Here is a 17,802-nt window from a genome sequence, read left to right as displayed (position 1 = left end):
TATACTCCAATAAAAATTAATTTAAAAAATAAAAATAAGATTTACAGTAAAAAGAAAGAAAGAAAGAAAGAAATTCCTGACGGAACCGTGCATCACTGGCATGATTTCTTTAAAAATTGTTTTAATATGTTACTTGCTATTTAATAAAGATTAATTTCTGATGTGAAAAGGAAAGTGTGTATGTTTCTGCCTCAAACACGTATTTTTGAAATTTTGCCTCCTTTGAAAATCTCCACCTGACCAAGCTGTCTTTTCCACTATCCCTGCCCACCTCTGCCTGCCTAGTGCCCTCATCTTTGTCACAGGGCACCCTGGCTGCCATCCAACATAATATTTCCCACATTGTATTGAAATTACTTGTTTCTAGGACAACCTGTCACTTGAGATGAAAATTTCCTTGCAGAGAAGGGACTATTCTATCTCATTTACCTTCATATCTTCATACCTCCAGCACTTAACCTCACTACTTAGCATATAGTAATGATTATATTAAACCTGGTGTTGTAAATACATACCCACCATTTTTTTTTATCACCACCTCATGATGAAGGGTTTAAATTACTCTTTGGAACATATCAGTTAAATATGGAAGTGGAAACTACAATACTAAAGTAACTAATTATACCACAATCACTGTTTAGCTGACTCAATTAGAATAAAATTCTCAAAAATGGAATTGCTGAAAGGTTTTTAAAGCAAAATCATTCCCAATTAGCAGGCCAATGCCTTTACTTTTAAATACATCTTAACAAAGATCAAATCATAGGAATATACTTTGACAGACAAGGCTTAATTTATCATTGTAAAATTCATATTGCATCAAAGGATTTTTTTTTAAATTTGGTTCATTTTTGCATGAAAATGGTTTGAGGTCAGTAATTTCCAGAAGTTTCTCTCCTTGAGATGAAAAGCAAGGTCTGGTGCAAACACAGAGCCTAAGCAACCAATTATTCCAACTGGCTGTGTTTCAGCATCAAAAAATAAGTTTGCCTTCTGGGACATAAGTAGATATTAAATCAAATATAAATTTTTCCAGTTTGCAAAGAGAAAAACATGCAACTTAAAGCATTGCAAGCAGGTGCCATTTGCAAGTACTGTAGGAGAATATTTTCATTTCCTCAAATCCCTAAAATCCATGATTCTCCCTCCCACTCCTCAACTCTTTGCATGCATACTTGTGAAATTTCCAATTCCAAGTCTTCTCTAACAAAAGCCTCCCACCCTGCATACAACTAACCTTCTTCCTCTCCTACTTTATGATCCCACGTATTGACAAAGCCTTCTCTAGCTCTTCCTTATAATTGTCTTTGCCATCTGACAGGCATGTTTCTCTTATCACCCCTCCCCTTTTAATAATGGCTTTATTGAAATATATTCATATATTTCACCCATTTAAAGAGTAAGATTCAATAGTTTTTAGTATATTCAGAATTGTGCAACCAGCATCACCATCAGTTCTGAATATTTTCATCACTACAAAGGAAACCCTGCACCCATTAACAGTGACTCATCTCCCCCACTTCCCAACCCAGCCCTAGGCAACCACTAATCAACTTTCTTTATATATATAGATGTGCCTATTCTGGACATTTAATTTAAATGGCCTCTTTCATTTGGCATGATGTTTTCAATGTTCACAATCCTTTTCATTTCTGGAATCTTGGTAGTAATAGCTCCTCTTTATAGTTTATTTTAGTAATCTGAGTTTTTTCCCCCTTGGTCAATCTAGCTAAAGACTTGTTAAATTTGTTGATGTTTTCAAAGAACCAACTTTTAATTTTGTTGATTTTCTCTATTGTTTTTCTATTTTCCACTTCATTTATTGATGCTCCAGTCTTTACTATTCCTTCCTTATGCTTGATTTGGGTTTAGAAGGTGATTATTGATATGAGATCTTTCTTCTTTTTTTATGTAGACATTTACAGATATAAATTTTCCCCTAAGCAATGTTTAGCTGTATCCCATAAGTTTTGGTATGTGACCCTCCATTTTCATTCAACACACAGTATTTTCTGAATTTTGGTTATTTAGGAGTTTGTTAATTTCCACCTAATTGTGATTTTTCCAAATTTCTTTGTGTTTACTGATTTCTAATTTTACTTCACTGTGTTCAGAAAACATTGTATGAATTCCATCCCTACAAATTTACAGTGACTGTTTCATGGTTGAACATATGGTCTATCCTGGAAAATGTTCCATGTGCACTTGAGAAGAATATGTATTCTGCTTTTGTTGAGTGGAGTATTCCAAGGATGGCCATTACATCTAGATGGTTTATAGCATTGTTCAAGTCTTTTTTTTTAATTTTATTTTGCGGTACGCGGGCCTCTCACTGTTGTGGCCTCTCCCATTGCGGAGCACAGGCTCCATACGCCCAGGCTCAGTGGCCATGGCTCACGGGCCCAGCCGCTCCGCGGCATGTGGGATCTTCCCGGACCGGGGCACGAACCCGTGTCCCCTGCATCGGCAGGAGGACTCTCAACCACTGCACCTCCAGGGAAGCCCCTGTTCAAGTCTTTTATTTACTTCCTGATCTTTTGCCTAGTGGCTCCATGCATTATTGAGAGTGGATATTTACATCTCCAGCTATTACCATTGAATTGTCTGTTTCTCCCTTCAGTTTTTCCATTTTTGCTTCATGTATCTTGGAGCTCTGTTGTTAGGTACATATATAGTTATAACTGTTATATCTTCCTGATGGATTGAGCCCTTTATCGTTATAAAATGTCCCTCTCTATCTCTAATAACAGACTTTTGTTTTAAAATCTTTTTTACCTAATATTTGTATAGCCACTCAGTTTTTTAAATTGACTACAGCTTTTTCATCCTTTGCAGGATATATTTTTATCCATCCATTTACTTTCAACCCATTTCTATCTTTGAACCTAAACTGTGTCTCCTATAGGCAGTATATAGTTGGATCTTGTTTTTTATTTTTTAATCCAGTTTGACATCTCTGCCTTTTGATTGGATTGTTTAATGCATTCACATTTAGTTTTGTTATTGATATAGTTGGATGTACATCTGCCATTTTATTTTGTGTTTTCTATATGTCTCATGTCTTTTTTTTCCTTCTTTATTCCTCCTTTATGGCTTTCTTTTGCATTAAGTGTAACATTTTATTTCCTTTAATTGTTTTCTCTATATTTTTATGAGTTATTTTCTTAGTGGTTGCTCTAGGGTTTACCATATACACCTTAACTTATCAAAACCTAGGTTGATTTATATTAACTTAATTTCAACGAGATATAGAAACATTACTCTTACACATATCTATTTCCTATTCCCCTTTTTTGTGCTATTGTTGTTATATATATTACATCTCTATATATTACAAAACCAACAATATATTGTTACAAATGTGGCATAATATAATCTTACGTCTATTAAAGAAATTGAGAAATGAAAGAAAATATTATTTATAGAGTTTGATATAGTAACATTTTTATATACCACTTCTGGTTCTCTTCATTTTTCTCTTGTGGATTCAAATTATGATCTGGTGTCATTTCCTTACTTCAATACAGCTTTATTCTCACCTACTTTCATTGTGCTGTTATGTTAGATGTATTACATTTCTACATGTTTTAGGTCCAACAATTGCTTTTTAGATCAGTTAAGAGTAGAAGGAGGGGAACTATGCATTTATATTGTCTTTTATAATTACACAATTACTTTTACCAGTGTTGTTTTTTTCATGAGGGTTTATATTACCATCTGCAGTCACTTGCTTTCAGCCTTAAGAACTCCCTTTATTATTTCTAGTAAGGTGGGTCTGCTAGCAATAAAATCTCTCAGCTTTTATCGAGATCTATCTTTATTTGCCTTCATTTGTGAAATATAGCTTTGGTGAATGTAAGATTACTGGTTGATAGTTTTTCTCTTCAACACTCCAAATATGTCATTCCACTGCCTTCTTGCCTCCATTGTTTCTGAGAAGTCAGATATTAGTCTTAGAGGGATTCCTTTATATGTGATGAGTCCGTTTTCTCCTGCTGCTTTCAGAATTTTCTCTTTGTCTTTGTATTTTAACATTTTTACTGTGATGTGTCTCTTTGTGGATCTCTTTGTGTTTTTCCTGCTTACAATTTATTGAATCTCTGAGATATGTAGATTGACTTTCATCAAATTTGGGGTGTTGTTTCTAGCCATTATTTCTTGTGATGTTATTTTCTGTTCCCTTCTCTCCTCTTCTTCTGGTACTCCCATTATGTGCATGTTTATGCATAAAGGTGTTGCACATTTCTCTGAGGCTCTGTTCATTTTTCTTCATCCTTTTTGTTTTCTGTCCTTTGGACTGCAAAATCTCTATCCATCTAACTTCCACTTCACTGATTCTTTCAAACTTGTTGGTCCCTCTAGTGAATTTTTCATTTCAGTTATACTTTCAACTCCAGAGTTTCCATTTGCTTCTTTTTTATAATTTCTTTCTCTTTATTGATATTCTTTGATGAGATATTGTCATCATACCTTCACTTATTCCTTAAGTATAGTGTCTTTAGTTCTTTGAATATATTTATAATGGCTGCTTAGAAGGCTTTGTCTATTACATTTGAGATCTAGCCCCTCAGTTTATATTGACTGCTTTTCTTGTATGTATGGGTCATACTTTCCTGTTTCTTTCCATGTCTTGTCTTTTTTTTTTTTTTTAATGGGACATTTTAGGTAACATATAGCAACAATTCTGGATACTGATTTTTCTCCTCTCCTTCTGGGGCTTCTTGTGTGTGCATGTGCGTGCACTTACTTATTTGTTTAGTGGCTTGGCTATACTGCTTTAATGAAATCTAATTCTCCTTTCCCACCCCCCCATAATGTGAAGGCTTGGCATGAACACAGTCATCCTGGGATGACAATGGTTTTAGCAGGGCTCTCTTTGACCTTCTTTTCCTCTGATCTCTCTGTCTAGTTGTCTATCTCTTTTGTACCACACTTGGCTGTTAGGCTCCACTAATTACATGAGATTGTCCTATTCTTTTTGACAATGCCCTGGGACATAAACTGCTCCTCAGTTTTATCTAATTAAATTCACGCATGGGTAGTTTGAGGCAAGTCTTTGAGGCTTTTTTTCTCAGATCAGGAAGGCTCTTAGAAGCTGTCTCTTTTCCTGATTCTAACAAACTACCTGGCCTATGGTTTAACTTGATGCTCTCAGAGCTACCAGCCTCTCTTAATTTCTTACCACCAAGCCTCCATTGTTTTAGAGAATGCCTTTAGGCTTGAACTTCCCCTCACTCTGTTTCAAATAAAGTCAACTCTTTTCAGGGACAGGCTCAGAGCTCTTTGTTCTTATTGGCTGCATCTTCCCCCCTGGGCAAAATCTCTGAACCACTGTTCCAGGTGCTGGACAGTGACTGTGGTCTGCTTCTCTTGGAGTGACACCTCTGCTTTATGAGCAGAGATCTGGGGAGGGGTAGTAGCCACTGGCCTTCTCAGCTTGCCCCTTCTGGCATGGAATCTTCATCCTATGAGTTGGCTGGGGTGGCAATAATTGGTGCTGCATTATTCTCCTACTGCCATGCTTAGGGTAAGCTTCCACCCTTTAATCTGTGGGGGAGGGAGTGGGGAGGAAAGGTTGGCAGACAGAGGTAGCCAAATTTGTGGATGCACTTACCAGGAACTTAGCCTCTGTGACGTGAAGTTGGATGGGATTAGAAATGTTGTTGGCCTGTTCCTTCTGGTAAAATACTGCATCCCTTGAATGGGAACTGAGGGAATGGGAATTCTGTCTTTTTGGCCACACCTGCCTAGACTAGAGTTTTCTTCAAGCTCAGCTAGTGGGGAGACAGAGTGAGGGAGAGGGTTATGATTCAAGTGCCACTGATTCTCACTAGTCTTACATATTTGATAGATTTTGCCGAATAAATATTTCTCCATTTGCTATATGCTCCTAGGACAATTTCCAGAGACTTTAAAAAATAATAAATTTATTTATTTATTTTTGGCTGCATTGGATCTTCATTGCTGTGCACGAGCTTTCTCTAGTTGTAGCGAGCTGGGGCTACTCTTTGTTGCAGTGCGCAGGCTTCTCGTTGCGGTGGCTTCTCGTTGCGGAGCGTGGGCTCTAGGCGCAGGGGCCTCAGTAGTTGTGGCTCGCGGGGTCTAGAGCGCAGGCTCAGTAGTTGTGGCGCACGGGCTTAGTTGCTCCGCGGCATGTGGGATCTTCCCGGACCAGGGCTCGAACCTGTGGCCCCTGCATTGGCAGGCGGATTCTTAACCACTGTGCCACCAGGGAAGTCCCTCCAGAGACTTTAAATGGTTGTGTTTTTTTATCATTTTCACCAGCTATGGTTGTTTCACTAAAGAATGGGTCTGTAGATCTCTTCATACCTTTCCAGAAGTTTTAGCCCCTTTTTAAAAATAGAATTCTGTAAGCTAACATTATAATTGCCAGTTTTTGTTGTCACTGTTGTTGACTGTTTCATTTTTAAGTTGTAATGATAATTGCTAGTAAGGTAGATGCTATTTTTTCCTGATCAAGTTGACTTGACTCCTCTCAAATAAATTTATATGCAAATCTGAAAACAGAAATGGGGAGAGGGAACGAAGTGGGAATGACATTTTATAATCTGTCAAGTTAAGAGTACAGTTTTTTTTTCTTTGTAGTGTTAAAAGGCAAATACCAAGACTTAAAGTGAATTTATATTTTACAAAAGAAAGCAAGCATGTAGGAACCGGCTACCAAGCTAAGACTCCCAAGTTTTTATTCTGATCCTATTATATTTGAATGTGGGTAAGTCACCATGAATCCACACTTAAATTTCTGCATCTACTACAGGAGAATCTTGTTTTCAACATGGCTTAATTAATTGGAGCCACTTTTGGCAGGGCACATATAGATTAATAAAAATAATTAATAGTTGTAAAAGCTAACATCTGTTGAGTGCATATACCAGGGCTTTACAAAAATTGTTTTAATTGTATGATTTCAATTAATTCTAACAACATTACTATGAGGCGATTTGGATTATTATTATCCCTTTCTTACAGATAAAGCAACTAAGGCACAGAGAGATTCAGTGATTTACCTCAGGTCACACAGCTCATCAGTCAGTGGTGGAGGCTGGATTTGAACCGAGACAGACTAGTTTCTAGAACTTTTACTGAACTTTTGTACTATACTGATACCAAAAATGTATACAGTAACCTCCTAAGCGTGGTACTTGAGAATTTTCTTAAAGAGAATTATTCATTCACTCATTCAACAAACTTACTGAGCATCTACTATAGTCATGAAACTAGATTGTTAAGCACGGAAACAAAATACTGACCTTGCAGGATAAAAGCTGACTCCTCTCTGAATGGAAAATAACTTCATCAAAATCTAAACCTGAGAATTATGTTGTTAGGCGTTAACAAGGAGCTGTGGTTTGGGGAAAAGTCTTAACACTTTAATGAGCATGTACTACAAGCTGGGCACAACACTTTAATGAGCATGTACTACAAGCTGGGGCACCATGCTAAGCTAAAATGCTTTATATAAGTAATTTCATTTCATTCCTCCGCAAACCATAAGGTAAGTGGTTAAGAGCTCAGGCTCTAAATTCAGCCTTGTGGGGTCTGAATTCCAGTTCCATCAATGACTAGCTATGTAAAGCAGACAAATTATTCAACATATCTGGGCCTCAGTTTCCTCTGAGATAAGAATGGTACTTCCTGTAGCAGTTAGGAATGTATTCAACTTCAAGCAAAGGACTATATGAATATCATGGCTTAAACAAATAACGGTTTATTCTTCTACATAATTGACAATCTGGAATATGGTGAATGCAGATGTTGGATTAGCTTTTCAACAATGTCAGGGGGCTGGTATCTGTGACTCTTTCAGCCTTTTCTACAGAAGCACATGATAGCTGCTGCAGTTCCAGACATCATGTCAATGTTTAAGGCAGAAGAGGGTATGAGCCATAAGCGTCCTCTTTTTATCAGGAAAGCTGTGACAGAACCCCAGCAGATGGCCAGGGTTCTGTCATATAGGGTCCCTTGAGCTGAAGTGAAGCTTGAAAGGAAAATAAGTAGGAGACACATTTTCACGCACACAAAATTAAGGTTCTGTAAGCAAGAGGACAGAACGCATACGACTGGGTGGGCACCTAACCAGTGTTTTACATCACAGAGGCAAGATTCAAAGGCAGCCTTGTGGACTCCAAAGCCTAAGCAGTAACAATGTAAAGAGTCATTAGGACAACTGGGTAGAGGTTTTTAACCGGTTCCATTGCTCCTGAATTACTTTTTGTACTCTACTTAAGATTCACATTTTTTCCCCCTTATAGACATGCGAAGGCACGCCTCAGCTAGAGCCCCTGCAGGAATAATTGGAAAAAGAAGTGAAGAAGTAGCCAGCTCTTGCGTTAAGTCTTCTGAAACACCAGGCAATCACCTAAGATGCAACAGAAGGACATCTGTTTTAACAACAACAACAAAAAACCCTCTGTATTTAATAGAAAAACTGTCATGAAGCTCGATTGCTTGATTAAGCATGGAAACCAAATACTGACCTTTTAGGATAATAGTTGGCTCCTCCTGGAATGGAAAACAACTGCATGAGAATGAAAACCTGATGTGTGAAGTGTCCCCTCAAAGCAAGATATTCAAAAGATGTTAGAAGTTTTCGCCAGGAAAATAGACATCTCCATTTTTCAGTTAAAAAAACCCCTTACCATTACTAATTAAAACCACAGTATTTAGAGAATGATGCCTCCCTACCGCATGAAAGGACTTGGTCCCATATTTGCAAGGTGTAAGGGACATGTGAGGTCTGGTGACCTCATATATAACTCTATGCATATAATGACTATGTACAGAGGTGTCTGGAGGGCAGATTTTTAATCAATGCCAGGACAAGCCTGTATTACATTAATAGAAAATGTAGAACACATGGTTCCAACTCTGTTTGTTCAACCATAAAATGAGCAGAGTATTACTGGCTTTACTTCCTCAGATAGGGTGAAAGAGCAGAAGATAAGTTCCATGGAGACATAAGCTAAGTCTTCATAGCACTGACAGCAGTGGTTACTACACTTGGGGAATTCAAGGATTATCAACTTTGACCTTGCCAAGTAGGAACATTAAAACGACAATCATAACAATCTACCAGCCAACCAAACAAACCACCTACCACTGTCATCATTTCAGAAAAGGACTTTTTAACACAAACAACTAGGATGGACATACTTATCCTCCAAGTAAAAGGAATGAGTTTTATTAAAATTTCACTCCCTCATCCTATTTTTTTTTACTTGATATGCACAGATTAACAGTGAAGAGTCATAGGATCTGTCCTGGCATTGTTCTCTCAGTCCTGGATAGACTTCCTAGACACTGGATTTCAAGGGTAAGAGGGCTCTCTGGTATAGAATTACAGGCAGGGCCCAAGAATTTTAGAAAGTATGCAATTAAAAATCTTCACCAGGAATTTTTAGAGCATATCTGTAATTGGAGAAGAGAACTTGGCAAGGTTTCCCCTACTCCCTTCATGGCCTGCCTTAAAGTACTGAAGGTCCCCAACTTTCAATGGTTCACTCTATGATTTTTTGACTTTATTATGGTGCACAAGTCATATGTGGTCAGTAGAAATCGTACTTCGATTTTTGAATTTTGACCTTTTCTCGGGCTAGTGATATGCAGTATGATACTCTTGTGATACTGGGCAGGAGTGGGGAGCCCCAGCTCAGCCATGTGACCACGAGGGTAAAGAACCCATACATTTACAACCATTCTGGACCCAAACATTCTGTTTTTCACTTTCAGTTCAGTATTTAATAAATTATATGAGCTATTCAATACTTTATTATAAAATAGGCTTGTGTTAAGATGATTTTGCCCAACGGTAGGCTAATGTAAGTGTTCTGAGCATGTTTAAGGTTGGCTGGGCTATGATGTTTTAGTAGGTTACATTCATTTTCTATCTACAGTATTTTCAACTTAATGATGGGTTTATTGGGATATAGCCCATAACAAATCGAGGAAGGTCTATCTATATCTCAATAGTTGAAGCTTAGACTCCAGGTTCAAGTTCCTATTACTGCTACTTATGTATTGATTTTAACTCTACTACTAGAACCTAGCCACCTTGAAGGCAGGGGCTTTATAGTCTCCATGGAATCTCTCACTCAGCAGGCATTCAATGACACCTACTGACCTGGTGTGGGTTTGATGACTGTGGAGTCTGTAAAAGTTCTAAAAACGAATCATAGCAGCTGATGAGCATCACTGGGAGCCGGTCTTGGGAAAAAGATGAGTCTCTCCAAAAAGACAAGAAAAAATAGTTTACGGTCATTTGAAAACTTTCATGTTCACATATCTAACTACAAAATGTCTTAGGCATATGCTCCTAGCATTTGCAGACAGTCTGAAGTGGAAATATAAGTCCTTTTTAGAAAGTTCAAATAAAACCCATCAAGACTACCTATATTTAAAAATGGAAATAAGGACTCTACAACCTAGATTTCTTACCCAATGTGTAAATTTCCCTACGCATTTACTCTAGAGTGGTAACAGAATAATCACAGGATTTTGGAAACTTTGAGCCAATCTTATCCAGTCTTCTCATTTTTCAAGAAAACTGGCCCCAGTGAGGTTGGGTGATATATTTGAGGGCACAACACTAGATATTCCAGTTGGGACATAGAATCCAGGTTTCCTGTTTTCCAGAACCATGATCTCTCAATATTATTCAGAAGGTGATGAAATCACCTTCTGCTCTCATAGTCAATTCAATACAATCTGAGCCCATGTGAAGTTCCAACAGTGACTTGCAGTGATACTAGATGGTTAAGGGAGAATAAGCATCATAAACAGGATAGTGACATGACCTCTACCCTCAGTGACTCATAATCAAATGGGAAGGACTTCACATAGCCAAGGAACATGTTTTAGGGGTAAAAGTTTATCTTGAGAAATTAAAAAATTTTTTTAACCTTTCTGACCCATCCCGTTTGCCGAGTCCTTTCCTCTGTCTCTACTATATGCATAATAACTAATATGTGCATGTTACATAGAACATCTGATATAGGCAACTAGCTGAAAAAACAAAGCCCTCTAGAGCCTACTCCTCTATGTTTGAAAGTAAGAAAATGAAATAATATATTTTATGCAATTCTCCTTTGTACCAAACCCTGCACATCCGCCTATACACTGGCATACAAACTTGCAGCTATCATGCCAATCAAAATAAGAAAGTCACGTAAGTGAATGCCCATCAGTGTTACTCTAATCAATGTTCCAAACAAATGCCATCATAGTAAAGTACTGAAGGGCACACTAGTACCTAATAAACTATGCAGCACTATATGAGTTATACACACGATGAGAAAGGTGGGAGTGGAAAGACTAGTTCTGAGAGGTGTGACCTTTGAGGATAGGTAGATAAGCATCATGGTAGATGCTTAATGAGTAAGAGCTATTGTTAGAAATTATAAGGCTTTGTTTTGTTTTGTTTTTTATGAATGGAAATTTTTATTCAATTTTAACTAGAGATTTGTCGTAATATTCTCTCCCTTAAGCTGAGAGACAGTAATGAGAGTCTGGAGAAAATACTGATAGCCAGACAGTCCACAACCTGAGCAGCACCCACTCCAGGGGAGGCATTTGAAGATAGGTAAGAAAGTTCTGACTGTTGCAATGACTGGGCCTGTTATCGGGCTGGGACCAGAGTGTTAAATGTCCAGTAACACGTGGGACAGTCCTTCACAAAATACCCCAGCTGCCTAATCGTGCTCCCATTGAGAAGCACAGTGTATTCTCAAGAGATAATGAAGTCTACTAGTTTCATGTCACCTTTCACTTTAAAACACTACACAGACAACTGTTTGACAAGTATTAGCAAAGCTCAACTACTGAGCCCGCATGCTGCAACTACTGAAGCCGCACACCTAGAGCCCGTGTGCCGCAACAAGAGAAGCCACTGCAATGAGAAGCCCGCGCACCGCAACAAAGAGTACCCCTGCTCGTCGCAACTAGAGAAAGCCTGCGGGCAGCAACGAAGACCCAACACAGCCAAAAAAAAAAAAGTATTGGCAAAGGAATTACATTAATCCCAATTTTATTGTCTCATACACATTAAAAAAACAAATATCAGGCCCTATCAATTGTGAAATAAATTCAATTAAAATGTCATATTTTTTTATGATTGCATGGAGGAATTTCTAGTGAAATGGTAAATAAACAGAAAATGTGACACTAAGTTTAATACAAAGAAAGAAACAAGACTCAGACATAGAGAACAAATTGGTCATTATCAGCAGATAGAGGGAAGAGGGGAGAGGCAACATAGAGGTAGGGGATTAAGAGGTACAAACTATTATGTATAAAAGTTACAAGGATATATTGTACAACACAGGGAAAATAGCCAATATTCTATAATAACTATAAATGGAGTATAACCTTTAAAAATTGTGAATCACTATATTGTACACCTGTAACATAAAATATTGTACATTAACTATACTTCAATTAAAAAGAAGTTCAAAAAAAATTATCCACCAAAAAAAAAAAAAAGAGTGGTGCTAAAAGAAGAAAATGTGTTTGCAAGAAATGTTAAGAAGAAAGGATTTTTATCTTGCCAAAGAAGCAACCACAATTTTTCTTAAAAGAATCAAAGAAAGCAACTTTGAAGAACTCTTATTTTTATCCTTTTATTTATTGTCTCCTTCTGGCCCTGTATCCCACATAGTAAACATCTGTGTCCTGTTAAGATTTCAGTTCCCCTGCTGAGCAAATCCTGCTGGTCTCAAGCCCTAAGGTTTGCTTATTCTTTTGCAAAGCACAGGCCAGAGGAACAATGATTTAAAAAGCGAGGCACTGAAGAAGGATAAACAGGTCAAAAGTGTAAGGTCAAAGATCTACAGTAGGGACCTTACAAGTAGGGTGCCTATGTACTACAAGGAGCATGCAAGAGATCTAAGAAGACTGTTTAGAACATCTGCTTATATGGATCTATCTACATACAAATGACATTGAGATTCTCACTTGAATCCTGTGTCAGACAATATGTGAGGTATTTCACAACAGCAAGGGGTTGGGGACAGTGGTATCCTCGCTCGTTCCTGTATTTTGACATATTGCAGTTTATATGTGCCCAGTTAAATGGACTTATGGGTTATATCCTCTAGGTTTAACTAAACCAAACACAACAAAGTAGACAACTGTCTTGCAAAGATTCCTATAAAAAAAAAAAAACACACTGGATTGAAGACAATACCAATCATATAAGCACAGACAAACAACTGAAAAAGAGCTACGCCCATGCTTGTTTCATAGCATGAGCTCTTCCAAAGCCACGCTGCAAGATAAAAACATGGTGACCGATCGTGTAAGTCAGTGCTGTCCAATACAACTTACTGCGATGATGGAAATGCTCTTGATGGGCGCTGTCCAACATGGTAGTCACTAACATATGGTTATTGAACAGTTGAAATGCAGCTAGTGCAACTGAGGAACTACATTTTTATTTTTCAAATATAATTTAAATTTAAATAGCCACATGTGGCTAGTGGCTACTACATGGACAGTGCTAGTGTAAGAGATAACAACTCTTAGGTTTGAGTCCAAATGCTTTCCCTCACAAGGTGTGACTTTTGGCTTAACGTTTCTACGCCTCAATTTCTTTATCATAATCACAACGCCTATCTCATATGGTTGTTGTTAAGATTAAATTAGTTAATGCATAAAAAGTACTTAGACTAGTGCATAGTACATAGAAAGTTTTTTTATTATCTCCTAATCAAATCAGAGAAGAAAAAAATAAATTATTAATTTGAAAGATGGAGGGACAAATACATGTTACTAATGAAACTTGAACAAAGTTTATACTGGGCTTTGAGATATTAAGTAGTTAGTACAAGGCTATCACAAATTGCAGGACATATACAAAAAATTTATTTCATCTTTATCTGATGCTTTCTTGTATACTTTTTTTTTTTTTTTAACGGTACGGGGGCCTCTCACTGTTGTGGTCTCTCCCGTTCTGGAGCACAGGCTCCGGACGCGCAGGCTCAGCGGCCATGGCTCACGAGCCCAGCCGCTCCGTGGCATGTGGGATCCTCCTGCACCGGGGAACGAACCCTTGTCCCCTGCATCGGCAGGCGGACTCTCAACCACTGCGCCACCAGGGAAGCCCCTCTTCTATACTTTTTATAATGAATATGGTAGATATTAATACAGCTATAAACTATATAATTACTTTAAATGTGAATGATATGAATACACTATTGAAAAGACAAAGCTTGTCAGCATGGATTAAAGAAAAAAACCACCACCCAGACTGAACTGTTATGTATTACTACATACTTATAAACAAATGTACGTACATCTGATATATGCACTTAATTTCTTTTTAAACTAATGGAGTGAATAACAAAAATATTTGGAGATCACTGGGCTAAACCAGAGAAAATACATTTATTTTAGCAAAAAAATAAATAAATGTGGTGTGTATAGTCATTCAATTATTGTGCTTAAGTGACATAGATAATTATTAAGTTAAAAAATTAAAAAAATAAGAATGAAATAATGCCATTTGCAGCAACATGGATGGACCTAGAGATTATCATACTAAGTGAAGTGAGCCAGACAGAGAAAGACAAATATCATATCGTTATGTGGAATGTAAAAAAAAAAAAGACACAAATGAACTTATTTCCAGAAAGAGACTCACAGACACAGAAAACAAACTTATGGTTACCAAAGAGGAAAGGGGGGTGGGAAATAAATTAGAAGGCTGGGCTTAACATATACACACTACTATGTATAAAATAGGTAACCAACAAGGACCTACTATAGAGCACAGGGACCTATACTCAATATTTTGTAACAACCTGAAGGGAAAAGAATCTGAAAAAATATATACTTATATATATGTATAACTGAATTGCTGTGCTGTGTACACCTGAAATTTATACAATATTGTAAATCAACTATACTTCAATAAAAATTTTTTTTAATAAAAAATAAAAAATATAGACCACTGTTTGCCAAGAAACTTTAAAAGTCACAGTACTCCACCAGTGTGATAAACAAAGAAGGATCTCAATAATTAGGTTTTGTTTTATTAAACAGTAAGGATATTTTTAAGTAAAGCCTGATTATTCAATGACAATAAATTTTCTAGAATAGTTGGTTGAGAAATCCCTATTTTGGTGATAAAATAGTCAACACAGTATAAATATCAGGGTAACACTGAAAATCATACCTATGGAATAGAATTTTCCAAAATTCTAACAGGAAAAAGGTCCACAGTCCAGTAAGTTTGGGAAAATGTTGTGTTAAACATGTTTCTTTACTACAAGAATTCTTGGAACTGAGACTCAGAATCAGAAAGTCCTCATTTTCTTACAGCATCTTAATTGGAAACTTTAAAATTCTTTTTTTTTTTAAAGCTCCTCAGCCTTTTCTTCTCTTCTTTAGAAAAAATTATTTTTTTAATATTTCTCCTCCTAAGTTTCACAATTTTCAACCTTCGGGTCTTTATCCTTTGACCTCTCTTCAAATATTCCTCCATTAAGTACATACATTTTCTTCTAAAATCATGAGGTGAGGAAAATGAATTTTTATATCTCTTCATGAAGTAAATAAGGTTACAGAAATGATCAAAATACACTCATAGCTTAGAAGGATTACAACTGCATTAGTAAATTTTCCCTCTTAGCAAGTATTCCTATCTATCTTTCATCCGGTTACCCCTATTGTTAGCATTCTACGTTACCACCAAACATTGGTCAAAGCTAAGAAATCATCATTGGTACATTAACAAAACTCCAGAATGTATTTAGATTTCACTAGCTTTTTCACTAATGTCCTTTTTCTGTTGCAGGATCCAATCCAGGAAAACCCATTATACTCTTGTCATACCTCCTTAGTCTTCTCTGATCTGTGACAGTCTCTCACATAATTGTTTTTCAGAACTCCAATCGTTCTGAGGAATAATAATCAGGTATTTTGTTGTGTGTCCCTCAGTTTGGGTTTGTCTGATTTTTTTCCCTCACGATTAGACTGGGTAGACTAGGATTGTGGGCTTTTATACCCACAGAGAAGTATATCTATAGAGGTACCCTTCTCATCACATCAGAACATGATGTGGACATGACTTATCACTGGTGATGTTTACCATGATCACTTGGTTAAGGCAGTGTCCTAACACCTTTCTTTGCTGTAAAGCTACTATTGTCCCCTTTCCATACTCTATTCTTTAGAAGTGAGTCAGTAAGTCCAGTCCAGTCCTCAAGCGCTTGGGGCTTGGGCTGGAGCACATTTGACATGAAGAGTTGCATTTATTTACAGTAAGTTGGAAACAGAAGAAATGAGTCAGGAGAAGAGGATGGGAAAACTAAGAAGCTTTCCAGCTATTTACCAGACAAGGATTTCAATAATTTTTATCAAAATGTCTTTTTAAGGAGTTTACAAGGCTTGTGTAGTAAAGTAGCTTTTCCATTTCCTCCTTAAGAATCATCCAAAAGAAATAAGAACATGAAACAAAAATTGCAAACTTCGACTTCTAAGAAATTAGAAATGCAAACCCACAACACATGAGGAAGGGCTATCAAATGCAGAGTGAAGATGTTGAGGAAAGGTGCCCATCCCTGCAGCTCTCAGGCAAACTTAGCAAGAAAAAGAAGTCAGACAAAAGAAGAAATCGGAAAATGAAATGCACAAACCTTAGAAAAGAGGTAATAAAATTACCCATCATTTCGGCTTCCCTGGTGGCGCAGTGGTTGAGAGTCCGCCTGCCGAGGCAGGGGACACGGGTTCGTGCCCCGGTCCGGGAAGATCCCACATGCCGCGGAGTGGCTGGGCCCGTGAGCCATGGCCGCTGAGCCTGTGCATCCGGAGCCTGTGCTCTGCAACGGGAGAGGCCACAACAGTGAGAGGCCCGTGTACCGTAAAAAATAAATAAATAAATAAAAATTACCCATCATTTATAGATGTGATTATTTTCAAGTAAAACCCAAGAAACGCATTTAAAATATTGAGAATTTAGTAACGTGGCTGTGATGGTTAATTTTACATGTCAACTTGACTAGGTCAAGAGATGTGGGAATAGCTGGTTAAACATCATTTCTGGTTGTGTCTGGAGGGTGTTTCAGGAAGAGATTAGCATTTGAATTGCTGGACTAAGTAAAGCAGAAGGCCCTTCCTGACATGGGTGAGCAATCGTCCAATCGCTGAGGGCCTGAACAGAACAAAAAGGTGGAGGAAGGTTAAATCCCCTCTCTGCCTGACTGTATGAAGGCTGGGACGCTGATCTTCCTCTGCCCTCGCAGTCTTGGTTCTTAGGCCTTCAGACTGGACTGGACTCTACACTGCGGACTCTGTTGCTCTCAGGCCTTTGGACTACACCACTAGCTTTCCTGGGTCTCTAGCTTGCAGGTAACAGATTGTAGAACTTCTCAGCCTCCATAATCATCTGAGTCAATACTTTTTAACAAATATATATTACGTTTCTCTGGAATTGATGAATACAGTAACAAAAGCACAAAATTAGCATAAAGGACTATATAACCTTATAATGAAAAGACATCATTTATAGAATACTAAATGAAAAAAAATAAGCTACTTTATAAAACTAAAAAGAAATATTATATTAATAGTTATACTGACATCCCTAATAAGAATAATCAACACCAAGATATTAATTCTAAGTTAACTCCTGACTTAACACACAGCCAATATCAACCTACAGATACAATTTCAGGGAAAGGCTAGAAAGATTGATTCTAATATTAATATAGAAAGATAAATCCACAAAAAATGGCAAAATAACAGGAGTGGAAAATCAATTCGTGGAAGCCAGGGGTTGGGTGTTGG

At 37.4% G+C, this 17,802-nt stretch overlaps 1 long non-coding RNA gene across 1 annotated transcript; it reads right to left on the bottom strand.

Annotated features, from left to right (window-relative positions):
- Positions 1-6,985: 6,985 nt before the first annotated feature.
- On the bottom strand, positions 6,986-11,329 carry LOC137210501 (uncharacterized). The gene is made up of 3 exons (XR_010936585.1): positions 10,142-11,329; positions 8,499-8,523; positions 6,986-8,380 (listed from the first exon to the last, which is right to left on the bottom strand). It is a non-coding gene; the product is annotated as an uncharacterized lncRNA (long non-coding RNA).
- Positions 11,330-17,802: the final 6,473 nt, after the last annotated feature.

This window comes from Pseudorca crassidens, chromosome 17 (genome assembly GCF_039906515.1).
Source record: "Pseudorca crassidens isolate mPseCra1 chromosome 17, mPseCra1.hap1, whole genome shotgun sequence".
Classification (NCBI taxonomy): domain Eukaryota; kingdom Metazoa; phylum Chordata; class Mammalia; order Artiodactyla; family Delphinidae; genus Pseudorca; species Pseudorca crassidens.
This window is presented reverse-complemented; position numbering and strand designations above follow the sequence as displayed.